The sequence below is a fragment of the Salmo salar genome, chromosome 12 (assembly GCF_965601325.2).
Source record: "Salmo salar chromosome 12, fSalSal1, whole genome shotgun sequence".
Taxonomy (NCBI): domain Eukaryota; kingdom Metazoa; phylum Chordata; class Actinopteri; order Salmoniformes; family Salmonidae; genus Salmo; species Salmo salar.
Window position 1 is genome coordinate 72,347,864 of NC_138302.1, and position 7,335 is coordinate 72,355,198.

Consider the following 7,335-nt stretch of genomic DNA (forward strand, 5'->3'; position numbering starts at 1 on the left):
CGTGTGTGTACTGTGTTATGCGTGTGTAAGAGCGTGTGTGTACTGTGTTATGTGTGTGTTAGAGCGTGTGTGTACTGTGTTATGTGTGTGTTAGAGCGTGTGTGTACTGTGTTATGTGTGTGTAAGAGCGTGTGTGTACTGTGTTATGTGTGTGTTAGAGCGTGTGTGTACTGTGTTATGTGTGTGTTAGAGCGTGTGTGTACTGTGTTATGTGCGTGTAAGAGCGTGTGTGTACTGTGTTATGTGTGTGTTAGAGCGTGTGTGTACTGTGTTATGTGTGTGTTAGAGCGTGTGTGTACTGTGTTATGCGTGTGTTAGAGCGTGTGTGTACTGTGTTATGCGTGTGTAAGAGCGTGTGTGTACTGTGTTATGTGTGTGTTAGAGCGTGTGTGTACTGTGTTATGTGTGTGTTAGAGCGTGTGTGTACTGTGTTATGTGTGTGTAAGAGCGTGTGTGTACTGTGTTATGTGTGTGTTAGAGCGTGTGTGTACTGTGTTATGTGTGTGTAACAGCGTGTGTGTACTGTGTTATGTGTGTGTTAGAGCGTGTGTATACTGTGTTATGTGTGTGTTAGATCGTGTGTGTACTGTGTTATGTGTGTGTTAGAGCGTGTGTGTACTGTGTTATGTGTGTGTTAGAGTGTGTGTGTACTGTGTTATGTGTGTGTTAGAGCGTGTATGTACTGTGTTATGTGTGTGTAAGAGCGTGTGTGTTCTGTGTTATGTGTGTGTAAGAGCGTGTGTGTACTGTGTTATGTGTGTGTAAGAGCGTGTGTGTACTGTGTTATGTGTGTGTTAGAGCATGTGTGTACTGTGTTATGTGTGTGTAAGAGAGTGTGTGTACTGTGTTATGTGTGTGTAAGAGCGTGTGTGTACTGTGTTATGTGTGTGTTAGAGAGTGTGTGTACTGTTATGTGTGTGTTAGAGCGTGTGTGTACTGTGTTATGTGTGTGTTAGAGCGTGTGTGTACTGTGTTATGCGTATGTAAGAGCGTGTGTGTTCTGTGTTATGTGTGTGTTAGAGCGTGTGTGTACTGTGTTATGTGTGTTAGAGCGTGTGTGTACTGTGTTATGTGTGTGTAAGAGCGTGTGTGTACTGTGTTATGTGTGTGTTAGAGCGTGTGTGTACTGTGTTATGTGCGTGTAAGAGCGTGTGTGTACTGTGTTATGTGTGTGTTAGAGCGTGTGTGTACTGTGTTATGTGTGTGTTAGAGCGTGTGTGTACTGTGTTATGTGTGTGTAAGAGCGTGTGTGTACTGTGTTATGTGTGTGTAAGAGTGTGTGTGTACTGTGTTATGTGTGTGTTAGAGCGTGTGTGTACTGTGTTATGTGTGTGTAAGAGCGTGTGTGTACTGTGTTATGTGTGTGTTAGAGCATGTGTGTACTGTGTTATGTGTGTGTAACAGCGTGTGTGTACTGTGTTATGTGTGTGTTAGAGCGTGTGTATACTGCGTTATGTGTGTGTTAGATCGTGTGTGTACTGTGTTATGTGTGTGTTAGAGCGTGTGTGTACTGTGTTATGTGTGTGTAAGAGCGTGTGTGTACTCTGTTATGTGTGTGTTAGAGCGTGTGTATACTGTGTTATGTGTGTGTTAGATCGTGTGTGTACTGTGTTATGTGTGTGTTAGAGCGTGTGTGTACTGTGTTATGTGTGTGTTAGAGCGTGTGTGTACTGTGTTATGTGTGTGTTAGAGCGTGTATGTACTGTGTTATGTGTGTGTAAGAGCGTGTGTGTTCTGTATTATGTGTGTGTAAGAGCGTGTGTGTACTGTGTTATGTGTGTGTAAGAGCGTGTGTGTACTGTGTTATGTGTGTGTTAGAGCGTGTGTGTACTGTGTTATGTGTGTTTTAGAGCGTGTGTGTACTGTGTTATGCGTGTGTTAGAGCGTGTGTGTACTGTGTTATGCGTGTGTAAGAGCGTGTGTGTACTGTGTTATGTGTGTGTTAGAGCGTGTGTGTACTGTGTTATGTGTGTGTTAGAGCGTGTGTGTACTGTGTTATGTGTGTGTAAGAGCGTGTGTGTACTGTGTTATGTGTGTGTTAGAGCGTGTGTGTACTGTGTTATGTGTGTGTAACAGCGTGTGTGTACTGTGTTATGTGTGTGTTAGAGCGTGTGTATACTGTGTTATGTGTGTGTTAGATCGTGTGTGTACTGTGTTATGTGTGTGTTAGAGCGTGTGTGTACTGTGTTATGTGTGTGTTAGAGTGTGTGTGTACTGTGTTATGTGTGTGTTAGAGCGTGTATGTACTGTGTTATGTGTGTGTAAGAGCGTGTGTGTTCTGTGTTATGTGTGTGTAAGAGCGTGTGTGTACTGTGTTATGTGTGTGTAAGAGCGTGTGTGTACTGTGTTATGTGTGTGTTAGAGCATGTGTGTACTGTGTTATGTGTGTGTAAGAGAGTGTGTGTACTGTGTTATGTGTGTGTAAGAGCGTGTGTGTACTGTGTTATGTGTGTGTTAGAGAGTGTGTGTACTGTTATGTGTGTGTTAGAGCGTGTGTGTACTGTGTTATGTGTGTGTTAGAGCGTCTGTGTACTGTGTTATGCGTATGTAAGAGCGTGTGTGTTCTGTGTTATGTGTGTGTTAGAGCGTGTGTGTACTGTGTTATGTATGTTAGAGCGTGTGTGTACTGTGTTATGTGTGTGTAAGAGCGTGTGTGTACTGTGTTATGTGTGTGTTAGAGCGTGTGTGTACTGTGTTATGTGCGTGTAAGAGCGTGTGTGTACTGTGTTATGTGTGTGTTAGAGCGTGTGTGTACTGTGTTATGTGTGTGTTAGAGCGTGTGTGTACTGTGTTATGTGTGTGTTAGAGCGTGTGTGTACTGTGTTATGTGTGTGTTAGAGCGTGTGTGTACTGTGTTATGTGTGTGTAAGAGCGTGTGTGTACTCTGTTATGTGTGTGTTAGAGCGTGTGTGTACTGTGTTATGTGTGTGTTAGAGCGTGTGTGTACTGTGTTATGTGTGTGTAAGAGCGTGTGTGTACTGTGTTATGTGTGTGTAAGAGCGTGTGTGTACTGTGTTATGTGTGTGTTAGAGCGTGTGTGTACTGTGTTATGTGTGTGTAAGAGCGTGTGTGTACTGTGTTATGTGTGTGTTAGAGCGTGTGTGTACTGTGTTATGTGTGTGTAACAGCGTGTGTGTAATGTGTTATGTGTGTGTTAGAGCGTGTGTATACTGTGTTATGTGTGTGTTAGATCGTGTGTGTACTGTGTTATGTGTGTGTTAGAGCGTGTGTGTACTGTGTTATGTGTGTGTTAGAGCGTGTGTGTACTGTGTTATGTGTGTGTTAGAGCGTGTATGTACTGTGTTATGTGTGTGTAAGAGCGTGTGTGTTCTGTGTTATGTGTGTGTAAGAGCGTGTGTGTACTGTGTTATGTGTGTGTAAGAGCGTGTGTGTACTGTGTTATGTGTGTGTTAGAGCATGTGTGTACTGTGTTATGTGTGTGTAAGAGAGTGTGTGTACTGTGTTATGTGTGTGTAAGAGCGTGTGTGTACTGTGTTATGTGTGTGTTAGAGAGTGTGTGTACTGTTATGTGTGTGTTAGAGCGTGTGTGTACTGTGTTATGTGTGTGTTAGAGCGTGTGTGTACTGTGTTATGCGTATGTAAGAGCGTGTGTGTTCTGTGTTATGTGTGTGTTAGAGCGTGTGTGTACTGTGTTATGTATGTTAGAGCGTGTGTGTACTGTGTTATGTGTGTGTAAGAGCGTGTGTGTACTGTGTTATGTGTGTGTTAGAGCGTGTGTGTACTGTGTTATGTGCGTGTAAGAGCGTGTGTGTACTGTGTTATGTGTGTGTTAGAGCGTGTGTGTACTGTGTTATGTGTGTGTTAGAGCGTGTGTGTACTGTGTTATGCGTGTGTTAGAGCGTGTGTGTACTGTGTTATGCGTGTGTAAGAGCGTGTGTGTACTGTGTTATGTGTGTGTTAGAGCGTGTGTGTACTGTGTTATGTGTGTGTTAGAGCGTGTGTGTACTGTGTTATGTGTGTGTAAGAGCGTGTGTGTACTGTGTTATGTGTGTGTTAGAGCGTGTGTGTACTGTGTTATGTGTGTGTTAGAGCGTGTGTGTACTGTGTTATGTGCGTGTAAGAGCGTGTGTGTACTGTGTTATGTGTGTGTTAGAGCGTGTGTGTACTGTGTTATGTGTGTGTTAGAGCGTGTGTGTACTGTGTTATGCGTGTGTTAGAGCGTGTGTGTACTGTGTTATGCGTGTGTAAGAGCGTGTGTGTACTGTGTTATGTGTGTGTTAGAGCGTGTGTGTACTGTGTTATGTGTGTGTTAGAGCGTGTGTGTACTGTGTTATGTGTGTGTAAGAGCGTGTGTGTACTGTGTTATGTGTGTGTTAGAGCGTGTGTGTACTGTGTTATGTGTGTGTAACAGCGTGTGTGTACTGTGTTATGTGTGTGTTAGAGCGTGTGTATACTGTGTTATGTGTGTGTTAGATCGTGTGTGTACTGTGTTATGTGTGTGTTAGAGCGTGTGTGTACTGTGTTATGTGTGTGTTAGAGTGTGTGTGTACTGTGTTATGTGTGTGTTAGAGCGTGTATGTACTGTGTTATGTGTGTGTAAGAGCGTGTGTGTTCTGTGTTATGTGTGTGTAAGAGCGTGTGTGTACTGTGTTATGTGTGTGTAAGAGCGTGTGTGTACTGTGTTATGTGTGTGTTAGAGCATGTGTGTACTGTGTTATGTGTGTGTAAGAGAGTGTGTGTACTGTGTTATGTGTGTGTAAGAGCGTGTGTGTACTGTGTTATGTGTGTGTTAGAGAGTGTGTGTACTGTTATGTGTGTGTTAGAGCGTGTGTGTACTGTGTTATGTGTGTGTTAGAGCGTGTGTGTACTGTGTTATGCGTATGTAAGAGCGTGTGTGTTCTGTGTTATGTGTGTGTTAGAGCGTGTGTGTACTGTGTTATGTGTGTTAGAGCGTGTGTGTACTGTGTTATGTGTGTGTAAGAGCGTGTGTGTACTGTGTTATGTGTGTGTTAGAGCGTGTGTGTACTGTGTTATGTGCGTGTAAGAGCGTGTGTGTACTGTGTTATGTGTGTGTTAGAGCGTGTGTGTACTGTGTTATGTGTGTGTTAGAGCGTGTGTGTACTGTGTTATGTGTGTGTAAGAGCGTGTGTGTACTGTGTTATGTGTGTGTAAGAGTGTGTGTGTACTGTGTTATGTGTGTGTTAGAGCGTGTGTGTACTGTGTTATGTGTGTGTAAGAGCGTGTGTGTACTGTGTTATGTGTGTGTTAGAGCATGTGTGTACTGTGTTATGTGTGTGTAACAGCGTGTGTGTACTGTGTTATGTGTGTGTTAGAGCGTGTGTATACTGCGTTATGTGTGTGTTAGATCGTGTGTGTACTGTGTTATGTGTGTGTTAGAGCGTGTGTGTACTGTGTTATGTGTGTGTAAGAGCGTGTGTGTACTCTGTTATGTGTGTGTTAGAGCGTGTGTGTACTGTGTTATGTGTGTGTTAGAGCGTGTGTGTACTGTGTTATGTGTGTGTTAGAGCGTGTGTGTACTGTGTTATGTGTGTGTAAGAGCGTGTGTGTACTCTGTTATGTGTGTGTTAGAGCGTGTGTGTACTGTGTTATGTGTGTGTTAGAGCGTGTGTGTACTGTGTTATGTGTGTGTAAGAGCGTGTGTGTACTGTGTTATGTGTGTGTAAGAGCGTGTGTGTACTGTGTTATGTGTGTGTTAGAGCGTGTGTGTACTGTGTTATGTGTGTGTAAGAGCGTGTGTGTACTGTGTTATGTGTGTGTTAGAGCGTGTGTGTACTGTGTTATGTGTGTGTAACAGCGTGTGTGTACTGTGTTATGTGTGTGTTAGAGCGTGTGTATACTGTGTTATGTGTGTGTTAGATCGTGTGTGTACTGTGTTATGTGTGTGTTAGAGCGTGTGTGTACTGTGTTATGTGTGTGTTAGAGCGTGTGTGTACTGTGTTATGTGTGTGTTAGAGCGTGTATGTACTGTGTTATGTGTGTGTAAGAGCGTGTGTGTTCTGTATTATGTGTGTGTAAGAGCGTGTGTGTACTGTGTTATGTGTGTGTAAGAGCATGTGTGTACTGTGTTATGTGTGTGTTAGAGCGTGTGTGTACTGTGTTATGTGTGTTTTAGAGCGTGTGTGTACTGTGTTATGCGTGTGTTAGAGCGTGTGTGTACTGTGTTATGCGTGTGTAAGAGCGTGTGTGTACTGTGTTATGTGTGTGTTAGAGCGTGTGTGTACTGTGTTATGTGTGTGTTAGAGCGTGTGTGTACTGTGTTATGTGTGTGTAAGAGCGTGTGTGTACTGTGTTATGTGTGTGTTAGAGCGTGTGTGTACTGTGTTATGTGTGTGTAACAGCGTGTGTGTACTGTGTTATGTGTGTGTTAGAGCGTGTGTATACTGTGTTATGTGTGTGTTAGATCGTGTGTGTACTGTGTTATGTGTGTGTTAGAGCGTGTGTGTACTGTGTTATGTGTGTGTTAGAGTGTGTGTGTACTGTGTTATGTGTGTGTTAGAGCGTGTATGTACTGTGTTATGTGTGTGTAAGAGCGTGTGTGTTCTGTGTTATGTGTGTGTAAGAGCGTGTGTGTACTGTGTTATGTGTGTGTAAGAGCGTGTGTGTACTGTGTTATGTGTGTGTTAGAGCGTGTGTGTACTGTGTTATGTGTGTGTTAGAGCGTGTGTGTACTGTGTTATGTGTGTGTTAGAGCGTGTGTGTACTGTGTTATGTGTGTGTAAGAGCGTTTGTGTACTGTGTTGTGTGAGTAAGAGTGTGTGTGTACTGTTATGTGTGTGTGTAAGAGCGTGTGTGTACTGTGTTATGTGTGTTTTAGAGCGTGTGTGTACTGTGTTATGTGTGTGTAAGAGCGTGTGTGTACTGTGTTATGTGTGTGTTAGAGCGTGTGTGTACTGTGTTATGTGTGTTTTAGAGCGCGTGTGTACTGTGTTATGTGTGTGTTAGAGCGCGTGTGTACTGTGTTATGTGTGTGTTAGAGCGTGTGTGTACTGTTATGTGTGTGTTAGAGCGTGTGTGTACTGTGTTATGTGTGTGTTAGAGCGTGTGTGTACTGTGTTATGTGTGTGTTAGAGCGTGTGTGTACTGTGTTATGTGTGTGTTAGAGCGTGTTTGTAGTGTGTTATGTGTGTGTAAGAGCGTGTGTGTACTCTGTTATGTGTGTGTTAGAGCGTGTGTGTACTGTTTTATGTGTGTGTTAGAGCGTGTGTGTACTGTGTTATGTGTGTGTAAGAGCGTGTGTGTACTGTGTTATGTGTGTGTAAGAGCGTGTGTGTACTGTGTTATGTGTGTGTTAGAGCGTGTGTGTACTGTGTTATGTGTGTGTTAGAGCGTGTGTGTACTGTGTTATGTGTGTTT